Source organism: Pleurodeles waltl, chromosome 7, assembly GCF_031143425.1.
Source record: "Pleurodeles waltl isolate 20211129_DDA chromosome 7, aPleWal1.hap1.20221129, whole genome shotgun sequence".
Lineage (NCBI taxonomy): Eukaryota > Metazoa > Chordata > Amphibia > Caudata > Salamandridae > Pleurodeles > Pleurodeles waltl.
Window position 1 is genome coordinate 603,362,523 of NC_090446.1, and position 19,480 is coordinate 603,382,002.

The 19,480-nt window shown below is 48.5% G+C and overlaps 1 long non-coding RNA gene across 1 annotated transcript; it reads left to right on the top strand.

Annotated features, from left to right (window-relative positions):
* The first annotated feature begins 79 nt into the window (after positions 1-79).
* Positions 80-16,069, top strand: LOC138304452 (uncharacterized). Its single transcript, XR_011205574.1, has 2 exons — positions 80-449; positions 14,500-16,069. It is a non-coding gene; the product is annotated as an uncharacterized lncRNA (long non-coding RNA).
* Positions 16,070-19,480: the final 3,411 nt, after the last annotated feature.

The following is a 19,480-nucleotide window of genomic DNA, read 5'->3' on the forward strand; positions in this document are numbered from 1 at the left end:
CCAGTCTTTGTGAGCTATGGTCCCGTGTGCGCATGCGTACAATGGTACGCGTGCGCACTAGGTATGTTCTTCATATTTTGAAAAGGGGGAGGGGGGGGCAGAGAGAGGAGAAGTGGGTGCTAGTTCGACGAGTCCTGGACTGGACCATCCACCAAAGCAGAAGTCTCCCTTTCATCCCACGAGGCCCTTCTCTGCGGCACCCGCCAGCCCCCGCTAATAGGGTACAAACGGGCGAGGGGGAGGGTGGGTGCTGCAGAGGTGAGCCTCCTGGGGCTGAAGGAGGGCTGCCTGCGTTCAGCTCCATTACTGGCAGATCCTGACCAGGACCCGGCCCGGTGCCCGGTCCGGCGTCCCACTGCCTAGGGTCCTCCTCCTTCTTTCCCAGTGTGAGCAGCAGCGGCCGCCGAAGGCCTCCCGATTCCGAGCAAGAGACAGCACCATCTCTTTCGGTAAGAAAGACCTCTTGGGTTTTCCATTTTCATGGGGGGAGAACGTGACTGTACTGAAATGCTCATTAAGGCAGCGCATATGTTGCTACAACTTGAACCTTCCATTTAACCGCCTTAGGCTGCATACACTGGAAAGACCCCAGTCACACAAGGAACCGTGCGGTTTGCACTAAAAATTAGGTCCTTTCTTAACAAATAAGGGTCGCCTAAGCAGTAATGTGCTTTCTTACGGTACTGTTGGACTTTTGAAAGTGATAGAGAAAAAGCTGTTTAGTGTACTGGACGGTAGGCGATGGCATTAAAACTAGTAAAAGGCATTGCATGTAAAAGAGTGCATAAACTTTCCAAAGGAGGCTTTACATCCCCTGTTGCTATGTGAAAACTAGTATAAAGGGAGCTACAGATAACCTTTTCAGAGGCTGCAAGCATTTCCTGATAGGATGAATGCTTTATCCATTTTAGTCTGCAGGTGGTCGATGCAGGATGACGGCACTGGGGCTGGTACCTCCTGTTCATGCACGTGATGCTCCACTCTAATACTTTGAGTCTGATGCGTGAGCTCATTACTTTAGCACTGACCCAAACCTCATCCCTTGCAGGACATTAAACCCTCCCTTGGGGCAGCCGCCCCTCGCAGCAACCAGAATGCCCCTTCCCATCCAGCCCATGAGTACATTTCAGTCCAGGAGTTCAGCACATTGCTACCATATGCTGTAACAATAGATACCCTCTCACCTGCCCTAAACAAACATCCGCGCACCTTTTTGTTTAATTAAGACAGCACTTTGATTAATGTGTTGTCTGCTGTAGTGTTCTGATATAACCAGGGCCACGGGTGATATGTGGCAGTGGAGGGCCAAAAAAAAAAACTGCATCTCTGAGTAAATTATAAGGGAAGAAAAGGAAAATTATGTGGTGTGTTGCGGTTAATTTTATGATTGTTTTACTTTATTTTTTCCTTCAATTTTACACTTGTGAACAGTATTTGGGCATTGGTTGCACCTCATATCAGTTTAGCACTTATATAGCAATAAGCAACTGAAAGATGAGCAGTTAAGCATTAAAAGGGCCATATACTGTGCAGCAAGATATGTTGCTGCTTTTTAGGTAACTTGCGAATCCTTTGTGTTAAAAGCAATTTTTAAAATGAAATCTGCGGATTATGCATCTGATGATGGATTATGTAGTAAATAGAGCAAATCTATATGCAAAAGCACGCCACAGCTGCACAATCACATAATTCATTGGCTAGGGATGTAACCCACAGCCTTCATTCTGAACAGTACTGACCCAGCTGTTCTGTTTGCTGAGAAAAATGGAGCATGGTATTAAAACACCTGTTAGTAATACTCAAAATGGCAGAAAAGTCTGAGAATACCCTGTACGTAGTAGATTCAGTGAATACATTGTAGGCATGTCCTAGACCACCTCTCCTCTGCTGCTTGCTTCTGTTTGTTGCCTAGTTCTCACTACCTTCTCCACCTCTATCCATGCTTCTTATGCTTTCTACTGCTTTCTGTTTTGTTTTCATTGCTTTCTCTCGCCTTTCCCCTCATTTTCTTAGAGCTTTCTGCCTCATTTTCACTGCTCCCCCCTCCCCCCCCCCCCACACACCCTCTTTTTCCAGTCAAGGCTAGGCAGCACATGCACTGTCTCTCCAACAGCTAATCAGCCCCCCGCAAATGTTTTTTTACAATTTATTCTATTGGGGGTGCAATGTTTAAATATGTCTAGCCTTATTTAAACATTGCAGTTAAGTTCTGACACCTTTTTAAGAATGCAATAAATGTTTTTCTGCTTTTGATAATAAGGCAGTGTTATCTGCATAATGCCGGGAGTGCTTTAATCCGTTTACTGTGTCCATTAGTTCCATATTGTTTTACAGTATTGCTCATGGCAGTTTGTTAGACCCATGTGTGCGCTCGCCTCCTGCAATTTCCTCTCACTGGATTACCAAATTACAGCTAGCCCGCAATTAATTTAACCAGCTACCAGTGTGAGTAAAGTTAGGGGCATTCAGGGCGTGTTCTCTCTTTCTCTTCTCTGCCACCCCCCCCAAAAAAACAACTGTTGCTCAGCAGATGACAGAAAGATCACAGAGCTCACTTCAAACTTTGAAAAATTGGCGTTCCTCAGCATGATCAATATTAATCTAGTGTCAGCGGCGAACCTCTCCATACTCCCCAACCTGCAAAAGGTAAATACAGGGGTACAATGAACATTAGGTTTTCAGTGTTTGGTGGTGCAGCGCCTGTAATGGCATATAGGTTCTGCTGTGTAAAATGCATAATTTTCTTTGAAATGTCGGTTTATCCTAATTGGCAATATACAAGTACCTGCAACTTTATTTCTGAAATGGGGATATAGCAAGGCTGTTACACTGTGGTATATTTTTATTTACTAGTTGAAACTAAGTGATATCAGCACGTCCAGGGGTCTTGAAGTCTTGGCAGAGCGGACGGCATGCCTCGCACATGTTAACCTGAGTGGCAACAAAATAAAGGACATCGACACATTGGAGCCTCTGATAAGTGCAAGAGTGCATACCTGTCCCAGCATTGAGCTGAGTATGACCAATGGGAAGGCTATGACTTTAGCTGTTTGTCTACCCGTGAACAGGCCAGTTAATAAAGTAGAAATGTTCTCTGTGTGTCAGCATTCAATGGTTTGGATATGCCCTCGGCTATGAAACTGAATTAGCTCAGCGACAATCCAAAACAATCTGCCCCATTTCTATCCTGAACAACCTGCCCAAATCAAATCCCAAATAATCTGCCCCAATCCAAAACAATCGTCCCTGCTCCAATCCAAACTAATCTGACCAAATCCACTCCAGCCCACTCAGTTCACACCACCCAATCCAATCAACTCCAATTTAGACCACCCCACTCCAGTTTAGTCCACCCTGTCCAGTCCACGTCACTTAGTCTATTCACCCCTATCAAATTCAACACATTTCAATCAACCCCAATCTAATCCACTTCAGTTCACCCCACTTCTCTGCAACCCAGTCTAACCCACTGTACTGCCCCAGACCCCAATCCACCCCACTCCAGTCCACCTGACTCCTGCCCAATCCACTCCACCTCAGTCCACACCAACCCAACCTAGTCCAGTCCAATCCACCCCACCACGTTCCACTCTGACTTAATTCCAAACCACCCTACATGAATTCAGTCCACCCCGCCCAAATCCACCCATCTCGAGTCCTTAATCCAATCTACCATACTCCATTTCAACACACCCTACCTACTCCAATCCACCCCACTACCTCACCCCACGCTACCCTATTATACACCCTCAACCATATTCAACCCCACTGCACTCTACAAGACTCTACCACTTAAACCTACTCCCCTATGCTCAACTCCACTCTCCCACTCCACTGAACGACACTCCACTAACCTTTAGCCATGCTTAACAGCAGCCACACTGGTGTGAAACACTGCCAAAGCCAATAGCTCTTGTATAGGCAAGACCTATTGGCTTTGCCAATGCTTACATTACATTTTTTTATGCTCCCACATAATTACACTCCATGACACACAATCCCACTCCACACAATTCCAGTACACTCAATGTCACGTAATTACTATCCACATAATTACACTGCACACCACGCCACATAGTTCCACTACACAAATCCACTCCACAATATTCCTCAACTAACCATTCCAATTCAACCCACGTTATTGCGCACCACATACATTCACTCCAAAAAAAATGCATGGGTGGAAGACATTGTCCGTTACAACGCCAATAGCTCTAACCCTCCCAAATGTGAGACCCATCGCACTGCAAATGCTTGTTCTTAGTGGGTTATCTTTTTTTTTTGTCTAATTTTCTGCTGCTTCCCTCTTTATTTTGAGTTGTTCCTCCTTTCTTTGTTTATTCCTTTCGTCCCCCATTCTTGACTGCTTTCTCACCTCCTGTCTAGCCCCGTCCACCGCCTCCGAGCACTCCTCCCAGAACCTACTTAATGGAGACCGCGCTGCGGATTTGTAGCGCTGGTGCAGCGGTGGCGTGCTGAAGGTGCCCCAAAGGCAAGCCTGTCTGTGCCTAGACCAGGGCCAGCGCTAGGACCCCTGCCTCTTCCACTCCATGAAGTTACACCGCTGCTGACCTCCTAGCCCTGGCCCCGGATGTACCTACCACCACTGCTGCCGCTCATCCCAGCGTACCACCAGGTGGCCTCACCTTCAGCACGAAGCAACCAACACATGCACATTCAGTAGTTAAACACGCCACCAAGGACAGGGACTTGATCTTCATCCCTCACTCCAGGTGTCATCTTTCTCACAGAAACCTGTCTCAACCCCGCCTCTGCATCAGACATCGCCACTGCCATCCCCGAAGATACCAAGGTAACACACTGCAACCGAATCGTCCAGCATGGAGGCGGAATCACCATTATCTACCAGAAGACCATCTGCTGCACAACGTCCCCGGACGACCCACCATCAGTAACCAAACACCTCAACTTCCAATTCCACACAGACAGAAAAAGTAACATCAGAAGCACCCTTGCTTACAGACCACCAGGACCGCGCCCCAGCTTCTGCAATGCCATCCCGGAACTCATCACCCTGCAAATACTCTACTCTGAGCACTGCATATTTCTAGGGGAACTCGGCTTCCACCTCAACAATGCCAGCTCCAGCGACCTCTTGGAAAGCTTGACCAACATCGGCCTCAAGCAGCTCGTTACCAACCTTACCCACATCGCAGGACACATGCTCAAAACTATCCCACCAAAAGGTATAAAAATAAACAGTGGAACAACACTCTCAGCTCCCACCAACCAGACTCTGCACAGGACGCTGAACAAGCAGCAAATACTTCTCCCAGTGGATCACAGAATGCATGTGCGCCATCGCCCCTGCCAAGACAGCCAAGGTGAAAGCATATAGCAAAAGAGCAAGCTGGTTCACAGAGGAACTGCACTCTTCCAAATGTAACTGTTGACAACTTGAAAGGAAGTGGTGCATCAGCAAAAAAAAAAAAAGACTGCACCGCATTCAGGACCACCATTAACCAATACCACTGCCTCATGAAAGAAACCATTAAGAACGCACTAGCAGACCGCATCAAAGCCACCACAAACCACAGCAAAAAAAACTCTTCGCCTTCATGAAGGAGTTCATCAATCCAGTAGCCACCAAGAACTACGTTACTCCCTCCCAGGAACTGTGAGACCTCGCAGACGTCTTCCATGGCACGATCGCTGCTGTCTACAAAAACTATGAACGCCAACCCTCCACTGCCTACAGCAGACAGCATCAACCAGCTCACATGTGCCAACACCAACCTAGAACACCTTCTCACTCAATGTGAACTCCTCCCCATGCAAGAAGCTATCTTCATCATGAACTCTGTCCACTTGATAGCACCAATAGACCTTTGCCCCCACCACATCCTCACCCGTGGAAGCAACACCATCGGCTTCGAGGTCAGGAAGGTCCTGAATACCTTGATCACTGTGGTCTCCTTCCTGGAGGTCTGGAAACATGCTGAAGTGTGGCTCCTCCTGAAAAAAAACATCTGTGGATCCAGCCAAAGAGAAGAACTACTGGCCCATCTCTGCTCCTCCAGCCCTCCAAAAGTCCTCAAGAAAGCTATCAACCAGCAACTAGCCCAACACCTAGAAGACCACAACCTCTTGGACCGCTCCTGGTCTGGATATCAAGCTAACCACAGCACTGAGATTTCCCTGATTGCTGCCACAGATGACATTAGAGCCCCCTGGACCGTGGGAAAACAGCAGTGCTCACCCTCCTGGACCTGTCTGCTATGTTTTCACGCCGTCTCCCACCACACCTGATCAATAGACTCCACCACATTAGGTTTCAAGGAAACACCCTCAAATGGATTGTCTCGTACATCACAGGCAGAACCCAAAGGATCAGTCTCCCACTGTTCACTCAGAGCCCAAGAAGATAATCTGTGGAGTCCTCCAAGGATTGTCCCTCGGCCCGACCCTTTTCAACACCTGCAGGACCCCGACACCCCTCTTCCCCCCCCACCAAATGGTGGTCTGTAGAGCTCGGCACACCCACAACCTCGGCACCATCCTGGATAGCAAGCTATCCATGAAGAAACAAGTTGACGCTGTCTCATCTGCCTGCTTCCACACCCTTCACATTCTCTGCCAGATTTTTAGGTGGCTCCCAGCAGACACCAGAAGCACTGTCATGCAGGCCCTTGTCACCAGCAGCCTTGACTACGGAAACATGCTCTATGTTGGAATCACTGCAGACCTCCTGAAGAGACTCCAGACAATACAGAACTCAGAAGTAAGACTCATACTCTACCTCCTCTGAAGGACCCACATCACATCCAATCCCCAAAAACTGCACTTGCTCCTGACTCAAAAGAGATGCCATTTTAAGATGCTGACCCACGCCTACAAGGCATACATCAACAGATGCCTGATCTTCCACCGACAGACCAAACACCTCCGATTTAGCTTCCCTCTCACTTGAAGGCACCCCGAGGATCTGTCGAGCCAACAGCAGAGGTCGCTCCTTCTCGCAACTGTTAGCCAAGGCTTGAATAACCTCTCCCTGCATCTCAAGGCCAAACTCTCACTGTAGCAATTCAGAAGAGAACTAAAGACCCAGATGTTCGAATGACCATTCCTCTACACAGCCGCATACAGCTCAATCGCCTCGAGACCCTCACATGTGAGTTACTGCGATCTATAAATGTTTGCTTGATTGATTCATACTCTATGTAACATCCCAAAGTGAATGGACATTTCTTTTACTGCCTCTTTTGACTTTTGCACCAGTGTCTGTAGCTCACTTCACTCATCCTCACCAAACACATCGCTGTCCTTTTCATCACAACATCAACACACAGTGCTTAATATGTGCAGTTCTTTGATAGTGGTGGGCACACACATTTATTTTTGGGCACAAAGGCTTCAGGGGCGTTTTAAGGCAGAGATAAACTGGGCTCTGGCCCAGGGCCCCAGCCTTTGGGGGGGGGGGGGGGGGTGGGGGGGGCTGATGTAGCTAGCTCTGTTGTGCCGAGTCTTGACCTAATGACTTTTTATAATTCTTAAACACATTGTTTCAAGTATTGTTTACCTGTAATTTATTTTTAATGTGAGTGGTGTGTGATTCTATTATAGCCATTTTGCTGAGAAATGTTTATTTAATGCAAGATCCATAAAAAAAAGTTCCTTTTAGATCAAAACAGAACCTCATATATTGTAAATGTGAGGGTGTCAGAGATTATTTGCAGTAATAGTAGTGAGCTGCTCCCGTGTTACAGTAATGGAAAGACTGCACTATCCGGGAAAATGACATGTAATACATTTAGAATTTAGACTAGGGTGCCAGTGACCTGGCCAAAGAGCAAACGGCAGAATGGGAATGGGAACAATAGGAAAGCAACCACCGGGAGAAAGAGAAGAAAATGAACCTGCAAGTGTAAAATAAAGAGAAAGGAAGACTAGGATGGTAGAATAAAGCGGGATACAGTGAAACCAAGTAAGTCTTGGTTGCCTTTAAACCGAGCAGCCCTGTATTTAACTACTCAGACCAAGGGCATAATACTTTGAAGGTGAGATTTTTTGGCACCACGTTTGATATTCGCGAATTCATCTCAGCGCCCAGCACGTCCTCCTTGTGTAACATTGCAACCAATTCACGAATATTGCAAAATAAGTCACTCACACTTGTACGTAGCTTCCCCCCCCCTCCTAACTTGTTGCCAGGTTTTGATGAACAAGTTACTTACCTTCGGTAACACCTTTTCTGGTGGATACACTAGCTACCTGTAAATTCCTCACTTAATGAATTCTCCCAAAGCACCAGCATTTGACGGAAATTTTCTTCCCCGCTCTGCACGTCGACGAGGACGCCACAATTGCCCGACTCCCACGCAACGCGTCTGACGTCATCGAGGCAATAAGAAGTCCTCACTGGCGTGCTGATGTCCGTTTTCACCATTTTTTACATGCCTTCAGGGCGAACAGGTGACTACCGACAATACATACTCGACATGAATACATCAGTCAAATATAAAACATAACCTTTAATCAAATATAAACAGCAAAATATCAAATATATTTAAATATATATATGTGTGTGTGTGTATATATGTATATATAATGCACATGTATCTACATATACCATCAAACATATATACACCTCCTTACATACATATACACCCTAGGATATCTTGGTAAGACCAACCAGGCAACGGGGAGGTGGGTGGGACCGGAGGGAATCCACAGGTAGCTAGTGTATCCACCAGAAAAGGCATTACCGAAGGCAAGTAACTTGTTCTTCTGATGGATACAACTACCTGTGGATTCCTCACCTAATGAATAGAGTCCCAACGCAGTACCGCACTCGGTGGCGAGTGTCTGAATGGTCACACCAAGAAATCCTGCAGCACAGACCGTGCAAAATGGCCATCCCTCCTAACCTCTGAATCCAAACAATAAAGCTTTGCAAAAGCATGGAGGGAAGCCCAAGTTGCGGCCTTACAAATATCGGCCACAGGAACAACTCTAGCCAAAGCAGAAGAGGCTGACTTAGCCCTGGTGGAATGGGCTCTAATTCCAACAGGAGGCATCTTCTTTGCCAAGTCATAACACATTTTTATGCAAAGAATGACCCACCTGGACAGTGTTCTTTTGTGGACCGCCTTGCCTCTCCTCTTCCCCATGTAGCCGATGAAGAGCTGATATTTCACTCAGAACTCTCTTGTTCTCTCAACGTAGAAGCTTAAAGGTCTTTTAGGGTCAAGCCAATGGAGTCTCTCCTCCTCTTTCGATGGATGGGGAGGAGGGTAAAAGGATGAGACAGTTATAGACTGCCCTAAATGGAAGGGTGTAACAACCTTCGGTAGGAAAGCCACCCTGGTCCTCAGCGCCACTTTGTTCGCATGAAAGGAAGTGAAAGGGGGTTTAACGGTAAGCGCCTGAAGTTCACTCACTTGCCTAGCTGATGTGATGGTTATAAGAATAACAGTTTTTAACACCAAAAACCTTAATGGACATGAATGCAAAGGTTCAAACGGTGAACCCATCAAGAATGTGAGTACTAAATTCAGATCCCATTGAAGCATAATAAAACGAGAAGGAGGGTACTTATTAGTAAGACCTTTTAAGAACCTTATAACTATAGGGGATTTAAACAAAGAGAATTGATCAGAAAGGCAGACAGTGCCGACAGATAGCCCTTAACAGTCGCAGCTGCACAACCCCTTTGCGCCAAGGACAGCGCAAATATTAGTTTCCCACAAATGGGCCCGTAAAGGATCAATTTGCTTCTCTCCACACCAGGCCACACATTTTGCCCATCTACCAGCATAGATTGAATTGGTGGAGTGTCGCCTGGCCGATTAATATAATGCCCACCACTTCTGACAGGAGAGAAAAGGAAACTCAGATTGCCCCGTTCAATCTCCAGGCATGTAGGTGCAGACTCTGGAGGTGGGGGTGTAGAACCTGTCCCTGCGTCTGCGAGAGGAAGTCTGCCCTGTGAGGGAGACGAAGTGGAGGGCACAGTGAGAGTTGGAGAAGGTCTGAGTACCACACCCTTCTTGGCCAATCCAGAGCTATTAAAATGACTTGGGCCCAGTCTTGGCAAATTTTCCTCAGAACCCGAGGAATCAAGGGTATCGGGGGAAACGCGTAAAGCAACTGGCCGTGCCAGGACCAACTGACCGCGAAGGGAGGGGAGGAAGGCCTTGAGCTAAATGTATCGCCTGCAATTCTAACAGATTGATATGAAACATCTATTCCACTGGAGACCAATGACCTTTGATCTCCAGGTCCCCCAGGTGAGCTCCCCACCCTAGAGTGGAAGCATCCATTATCACCGTGGCCACTGGAGACGGCAGTGAAAACGGCCTTCCTTTGTAAAGATTGCCGTCCACAGCCCACCATCGTAGATCTGCTGCAGTGTCTCTGGAGATCTTTATCGACTCCTCGAGATCCCCTTTGTGTTGAAACCACTGCCTGCGGAGGCACCATTGAAGAGCCCTCATGTGCCAGCCTGCATGAGTGACCAACAGAATGCATGAGGCAAACAGACCGAGCAGACGAAGGACCTTGAGGACTGGAATGAATGCTCCACTTTGAAACATTGGAATCAATGCCTGAATGTCCTGAATCCGCTGAGGCGGAGGAAAGGCCTGATTCAGTGTTGTGTCCAGTACTGCCCCTATGAACAGGAGGCGTTGAGAGGGCTCCAGGTGGGACTTGGGCACGTTTACCGAAAAGCCCATGTCGAACAACAACTGGGTTGTCATCTGCAGGTGAAGCAGCACGAGCTCTGGAGACTTGGCTTTGATCAACCAATCGTCCAGGTAACGGAATACCGATATCCTCTTCCTCCTGAGATGTGCTGCAACCACCGCCATCACCTTTGTGAAGACTCGAGACACGTAAGTAAAACCAAAAGGAAGGACCGCAAACTGATAGTGTTGCGACCACACCACAAACCAGAGATACTTCCTGTGCGACTTGAGAATAGGGATATGGAAGTAAGCATCCACAAGTCGACAGACACCACCCAATCTTCTTCGTTCAACGCCAAAAGCACCTGCGCTAGGGTCAGCATTTTGAACTTCTCCTGCTTGAGGAACCAGTTCAAAACCCTCAGGTCCAGGATAGGCCTCAACCGACCATCCTTCTTGGGGATCAGGAAATATCTTGAATAACAACCCTGACCCCTTTCCTGCTCTGGAACCAACTCCACTGCACCTTTTGACAATAGGGTCTGAACTTCCTGTTGCAACAACAGGAGGTGGTCTTCTGTGCAAAAGGAGGGATGGGGAGGGCTAGAAGGAGGAAACTCCCGAAAGGGAAGTGCATAACCTTTCTCCACAATATTGATGACCCAGGAATCCAATGTGATCAGCTTCCACATGCGGAGAAAATGAAACAACCTTCCCCCTACAGGAGAAGTATGGGATGGAATGGGTGGAGGACTAAGGTTGTTTTCCCTGTTGCAACCCCACCACCCCCCAGAGGAAGAGGAAGAGGCAGGGTGCTGCTGGGTGGCTCCTCTGGTTTGAACTCTACCCCTCCCTCTAAATGACCTATGGGGAAGCGTAGGTGGTTGTTGGACTGTTGGCTGGATTCTCCCCTGAAAGGAAGAGCCTCGTCCAAACCTCCTGAATGATCTGAACGGGGTGGTGGTTGAAGCTTGCAAACCTAGGGACTTAGCAGTAGCCCTGCTCTCCTTGAAGCGCTCTAAAGCAGAGTCTGCTTTAGAACCAAATAGCTTGTCCCCATCAAATAGCAAGTCCAAAAGAGTCGTTTGCACATCAGCTGAAAAACCAGACGATCTCAACCAAGCATGTCTCCTGGTTGCAATGGACGTGCCCATCCCTCTGGCCACCAAATCTGCAGTATCTAACCCTGACTGAATGACCTGAGTCACTGCCGCTTGTGCATCAGTCAAAAGACCCTGCATGTCCTGGGGCAAATCCAGCATCTCCGCCTTAGCCGCATCCATCGAGGCATGGAGACACCTTCCTAAAACACAAGTGGTGTTAGAAGACTTCAAGGCCATACTGCATGAAGAAAATATATTTTTGGCTGACTGCTCCATCCTTTTTGTTCCCTGTCCGATGGAGCCCCAGGGAAGGATCCAGGACCTGAGCAGGAGGCCTGAACCACCAGACTCTCTGGAGTCGGATGCCTAGAGAGGAAGCCCGGGTCACCAGGAGCCACTATGTATCTCCTCTCCACTGATCTGCTAACTGCAGTTGAAGACACTGGTTTTCTCCAAACCTCAAGAATCGGTTCAGTGAGAGCCTCATTAAAAGGAAGGAGTGGCTCTGCACCAGCCGAAGTCGAGTGTAACACTTCTGTGAGGATATTAGTTTTCACCTCAGCTGCAGGTAGTGGGAGATCTAGGAAATCCGCTGCCTTCCTCACCACGGAGTGGAATGAAGCATCCTCTTCAGTAAACTCGCCTGGAAAAGCTAAGTCCTATTCTGGGAAAGTATTGAGACGGCTGGCAGAGTCCAAACCCTGAAAGTCCCCCAGGGGCTCTGCGATCTCTCCTTCCTCCAGGAGCGGCCCCCGATACTCTTGCTCCTCCAATAGCCTCAGAGCCTTCCTCCTCGAGCGCAACCTGGCCTCTATCCTCGGCGTCAACAAGGAATTAGCCAACGTCGACGATCTCGGCTGGCGCTGATCTTCGGATTCTTCCGACGCCGGATCCATCGGCGCCATGGAGAGGTGAGCCTTCTTCGGCGTCGATTGGAGTTGTGGCGAAGTCAACGCCGCCACCAGATCAGCGGAAGCCACCGGTGTCGAAGGTCTTCTCGGTGATGTCAAAGGCACCGGACCAGCAATCTCTACTGGACAGAAGGGCATGAAAGGCAGCGGCTTGTATGGAGCCGGAACGCCAAGCCAATGGACCTGAGGGACCAGCCAGTGCACTGCCAGGGGCCATGGAGTTGAAGATGCTCTACATCGCATTTAAGAATGCCACCGGATGCTGCCCTTGAAAACGGGAAAGCAGGATACGTCTGCGGCGTCGGCACTGAATATTGTTGCGACGTCGGCACTGGATCTGGCACCTCTGACTGTGCAGACGAGAAGCCCGGACTCTAGCGAGGCTCCTACACTTCAAAAACCGACGGCGCCTGAGAGCTTTGTGGCTGAGGCGTCACTGTCGGGCTGACCTCCCACGTCGTACGACGCCGAGCAGATGGCAATCTCGAACGGGGTCAGTCTTTCTCCGAACGACGTCAGGAATCATGCCGACACTGAGAGTCATGACGACGCCGTCTCTTATGAGACCTTGAAGATTTCGAGGACGAACTCCGATGTCTGTGCTTTTCCTTCTTTTTTGACTTAGCCCAAAACAACTTGGCTTCACGCTCTTTGAGTACCTTTGGGTTCATCTGTTGGCACGAACCACACTCCTCCACGTCGTGCTCGGCGCTCAAGCACCATAAACAGTCATTATGAGGGTCCGTCACCGACATATGGCCCGCACTCCCTACAAGGCTTGAAGCCAGACTTCCGAGGTGGAGACATTTTTACTACAAAGTATCACCTCCGAGAAACAGTAGCTCCCCAAGAGCCAGGTGAAAAAAACGTTACTTCGAAGGCATGGAAAAAAGGGAACTGATGTCAGCACGCCGGCGAGGACTTCTTAATGCCTCGATAACATCTGACGTGCCGCGTGGGAGTCGGGCAATTGTTACGTCCTCGTCGACATGCAGAGCTGGGAAGAAAATTTCCGTTGAACGCTGGCGCTTTGGGAGAATTCATTAGGTGAGGAATCCACAGGTAGTTGTATCCATCAGAAGCAGCTTTAACTGAAGTGCACTAGCTTCCTGGTAACCAGGTCCCCAGTGCCAGTCTTCCTTCCTCAAAACAAGGCCTTCCCCAAGTGACCAGGCTATGTAGCACCCTTGTAAGTCCCATAGTAAGTGTTACCTATAGTGCCTAGGTACTGCAGAGGGTCCCTAAGAGCTGTAGCAGAAATTGTGCTACTCTAAGGGACCCAGCACTGACCTCATGCAGACTCATTGCAGACTGCGTGACAAGGTGCTCCCTAAAAGTGAAAACACGACATGGCACACAGACTGTGTGCCATGTCCCCAAAACACTGCATGTAATGTTTGTAAGTCACCCCTACAGCAGGCCTCATAGCCCTAAGGCAGGGTGCATAATACTATATTCATGGGCATATCTGCATCATACATAAAGTGAACAGGAAATCCCTTTTAAATAGATGTTTTGGACACTGATTAATACGAGTTGCCCAGCTCCATGATGGCTTCACTGAAAATAGGGATGTTTGGTATCAAACATCTCGTGTTTATAAGCCCCGACTGATTCCAACAATAGATTTATTAATACGGGCATCCAGAGCGCACCTTAGACTTGCCCCCTGAAAACCTACCAGCTGCTGCTGAGCTAACTGACCAGTTCTAGCCAGTTTGACTAGAGTCTGACATCCAGGGGTGAGAGCCATTGCTCTTTGGAGGTCAGAAACAAAGCTTCTCAGGGCGACATTTGCCTTTTCCAAGTCTTATTGGTGTTATTTTCACTCCACAGACCGACTGCAATCCTTCATCCCACGTGGGACGTTGACTGCACCACCCAGAAACCCTTCTTCTGCTGCAGTGCTGACTGTCTTCCTTCCACTGTCGACCAACTCCTGCATCCACCGCCGAGTGGGTAGCGGTTCCTGCCACCACCAGACACTCCACCCAGATCTGGACTTGGTCCCCTTTTTCCATAGGACTTCCTCTTTCAGGATCCACCTCTGGTTTCTTGCAGTCTTGTCTGTCTTGCAGTATTCTTCTCTGAAGTCCTTTGGGTTGGTTTGGGAAGAACCATTACCTTACCTCCTTTCTCATTGGGGGGGGGGGGGGGGTTGTGTGCACTCTGGTACTTAAAATTGTGTTAAGTATTTAGGGGAACCCCTGATACCAGAGTGTAGGAAGCTGGCTCTGTATAGGCTATATCAAAATGAGGGGGTCACAGCCTTTTGCTCTTTGGAGGTCAGAAACAAAGCTTCTCAGGGTGATGTGTTGGACACCTCTTCATATAGGATGATCTGCATTTCAAGACCGATCTGGTCTCTCTCAGAGGGAGATGCCAACCCTCCTGTCCCAGAGCCCATCTGGCACCTGGATATTAAGGAACATTAGCTATGCAGGAGGCATTTTGCATTTCTAGGCTGGACACACCCCTAGGGTGACCAGCCTGAAATGGACACAGCCTAGGAAATTCTGCTTGTGTGTGGTGGAATTTTAGACCTCTGGACGTGGTGTTGCCCACTCCCCATAGAAAGTGGGTGTAGTGACTTCAGGGGTATGTAGCTGTAAGAAAGTACCCTCTTTTTGGCATGGTTACCACCACTTTTTGCCTGTCAGTATGTTACCCACCCAGAGCTTGCCCTATGTGGACTTCCTGATGGCGTTTGCAGCCCGATTCTGCAGACTCCCTAGCAACAGTGAGTGACCTGAAGACAAAGACCCAACGCCTCGGGACACCTCTGCACCCGTCTGCCCTGGACCTAGGAGAAGAGGACCAACGCTGTCCCCACATCTCTCTGCCTCGTGAGACCTGAGCCCACTTGTTGGCTTGGTCGGACTAAACCCCCAGTCCATGCCTACAGACTGTTTCTGCTGGGCCCCTTGCAACCACAAGGAACTCCAGCACCCGACCTGATGCGAGAAGACACCACTGCACCTGCACCCCCACAGCCTGAGGAGAAGTGGACACGTGGTGTGCCTGAGGGTCTCAAGGTTCGAGACCCACGTGGGTTCCCCTGATGGGGACTCCCAATCCATCCCTCAAGCAACTTTGTGACCAAAACCGATCCCTGTAGACTTACATGGGGCACCTGATGCTGAACTGTACCCATGCACCTGGCTGCCCCAATGCCGGCAGAGGTGACCGGTCCGTGTGGCCGAAGTCCAGGAGATTGGTCCCATAAATCGCTTTACTATACCTGTATGCAGTGCTAGTTCTTCCTCAATAGGATAACTTTACCACATCTGAAAAATGCACTGTATCAAGTTTTGCAAGCTGTACAAATTCATAAATCGAAAAATACTTTTCTGATTCAGATGATCTTGGTATCAGTTTATATAAAAGCCCATGTTATTTGTATAAATTGGTGTTGAGTTTCTTTCAGTGTGTGTCTCACTTACTGTAGGAGTCTGTGTATTACATGCTTAGCACTACCTTGTGATATGCCTAACTGCTTGACCACACTACCCAAAAAGAAAGCATTTGGGATGTAATTTGTTCCTCCGTGATTCCTCTGAGGATTGCTTGGACATTTTGCAAATTGTACTTCGTTTTGGTTTACTATATAGTCTGCTTCCCACAATACTCACATACACTCATGCACCCAGTAATACACCCACAGAGGTACTCTGAGAATCACACAAGTACTCAGACTCACTGAGGTACTCATGCAAGCACTCACAGAGCCACTCAGAGACTCATGCACCAACTGAGTCTCTCAGACCCATTCAGAGACTGACAACTCCACTATGCTCAACTTGCCATTGCCGCCACCCCTAGAATTGGTAACAATGCAGCCAGAGGGAGATCCTTTTCCTATCTCGCCGCACAGACCTGGAACACCCTACCTCTCCACCTCAGTCAGTCCGTCCCCCTTTGTAGGAAGCTGGCTCTGTATATACTATATAAAAATGACCTATAGTGTGCACAGAGACCAGGGGTTCCACAACGGCTAAAGTAGGTAATACAAATGCATTTGTTCTACACACACAGACAATAGAAGAAGCATACACTTAACTACAGACCAATAGGTTTTTATATAGAAAAATATATTTTGTTAACTTATTTCCAGAACCACACGATTCTCTTTGCATGTAAGTACATCAATAGATAGGTATTTCATGTATATATCAATAATCCTTTGAATGAATTTCATAAAGCATACAGTTTTTGAATAAATGCCTATAAGCTATTCTAGAAATTGACACAGCAATTTTCAGGACAGTTCCTGGGGGAAGAAACTAAAGCATAGTTTTAGAGATAAGTACTTGACTTACAGTTTCAGTCTCTGGGGGTAATGAAGTTCAAGTCAACCCCAAGCACCCACCACCAGCAACATGGGGCCGGTCGGGTGTAGAGGTCAAAGTTGACTAATTTTACAGTGGGCTCCTATGGAGACAGGGGGCACTCTGAATCTGATCTGCCAGCAGGTAAGTACCTGTTCTTCGGCGGGAAGACCTTAGGGGGTGGAGGGTGGGGATTAGAGGTGCCACAAGTAGGCATCAAACTCACACCGTCAGTGGCACTAGGGCAGCTGGGTGCAGGATGCAATAGACCTCTATGAAGAGACCCTGGGGGTCACTCAGATGCTGCAGGTGAGGACCAGGGGGTCGACTGGAGCAAACCACAAGCTGGACCGAGAGGAGGGCTGCCTGCTGAACGTAGCTGTGCGGGAGGTCGGGTTCTCCAAGGCCTGGGGGCTGCAGATCCAGTGGTCTTTTAGGCATCTGTCGGAGGCTGGACTTCTATGCAGTGTGCAAAACTAGGCACACCATGCAGTTGATCCAGGCGACCACACATCCTAATGCTCTAATTTTTAAGGTAGCTGATCGAGCAGTTAGGCTAATCCAGGAGATGTGCTAAGCATTTGTTGTGCTCGCAAATCCTATCATGCAGCACAAACATTCAATGAATAACTCTAGACCAGAGTTTATTAAAAAAAGACTTCAGTTTTATATAATTGAATACCAAGATCTTTCAAGTACTTTAAGTATTTTTTGAGATATTACTTTTAAAAGTTTTAATAATGTTAGTCTTTCTGCGCGTAATTACACACCATTGGAATCAATGTACAGTCACCTTTAAAAATCGTACAATTAAGTTACCAGTCTCTTCTTTTGCAGGGTGGGCGCAGAAGTCGGTGGGCACATTGTGCCAGCTGGAGAGCCCCGTGCGGCTCCCGATTCTGGTTGTAGCAGCGTTGGAAACTCTTTTGGCACAGGGCCACCTGGAGGGGCCACTTGGAAAAGGAGCTGGTTTGCAGATTTCAAGATGGTTCCTAGGGGTCCCCTTGGGCTGTCCAGATCGCAAGGGGATCTGTGGAGCACAGCTTGTTCCTCGAATGGGGCTTCCTCCTGATCCTTTTACAGCTCCTAGGGAGGTGGTTTTCTGGTTGTCTGACGTCAGCTAACCAGTATCCAGGGTATCTGTGTAACTCAGCCACTGGAGGGCATAGTGCCACCAAACCTGGTACACTTGTAGGTCATGTCGGGACGGTCGTCAGTGTGTCGTGGGGTCCGGCTGCAACTTCCGGTTGCTGATATATCGGCCAGTCAGTAAAATGACCTTCACTGGCTTATTGGTCCTTGCTTGGATTTTTAAGTGGTGCCTCCACTCAGAAGGGATATCTTGAGTGATTCTTGAAGCCTGGATGTCCCCTGCGTTTCTTGGGGTCGGTCCAGTATCCAGCTCCTCCGCAGCGGCTATATATGGGTCCTGGGTGCAGCAGGCAGGGGTTGGCACCTCTTGTGCAACAGGGCCACAGTTCTCTTGCTTTGGATCTTATTTGGTGCTGGTCTTTGTCTTTTCAAATCTGATTTCTTGGTTTAGTGATGCCCAATAAATACTGAATTTAGGGGGTGTTTTAGGGGAAACCTGGTAGTGTCCGAAGGTACACTTGCCTATGGTTGGCACCACCCACTTTAGTGCCCACTTCCCTAAACTTGATTGGCTAATTTCCTCCATTTCAAGATGGAGGAAACTGAATTTGAGGGTCCACTTCACAGGCGACACCTTGGAGGTGGTTCATGCTAGGTGAGGCCACTCCTCCTACCCTTTGTGTGGTTTCCCACCTTTGCTCCCTCCAGAAATGGGGCTTTGCAAAGTGGGAGGCCATCTGCTGCTAGCAGCAACACTGGGGATCGAGTTTCAGGGTGGAGCAGCCTTTTGAAGCTCACTGCCAGGGCAGTGCACGTTCCTGAGGGAAGGGGTGTTAGCTCCTCCACCCAGGAAGGGCATTGGTTTACAAACCAGGGAGACTGGGCTCTCCGTCAAGGTTTGTATATTGGCTATCTGGATGTGGCAGGCTGGCTTAAACCAGTCAGAAACCATGCCAGGATAGTTAGCTGTTGCAGGTGACACCGCTCAGTTGACCCCGGGTACATTTTATAATAAATCCAGTACTGGTACCAGTTTGAACTTATCATTCTAAGATGTTCGATACCAAACAGCCCAGGGTTCAGAATAGCCATTATGTAGCTGGGAAACTTGTGTTGTAAGTGTCCAACACATACATTAAAATGGCTGCTCTATTCACTCACTTTGTCTCCGGTTTGCCAGGGGCACGGTGGGGGACACACTGCTCTTTCAACTGTGTCCTCACATAATATAGAGGACCCTGCCTTAGGGCTGTAAGGCCTGCTAGAGGGGTGTCTTACCCATAGTTAATGCGGTGTATGGTGGACAGGGCACACAGGTAGTGTGCCACGTCGAGGAGCTGCAGTTCTTGGTCCTTTTGGGTGCAGGACAGCCCTCTGTAGCTTGCCAGAGGTGCCTG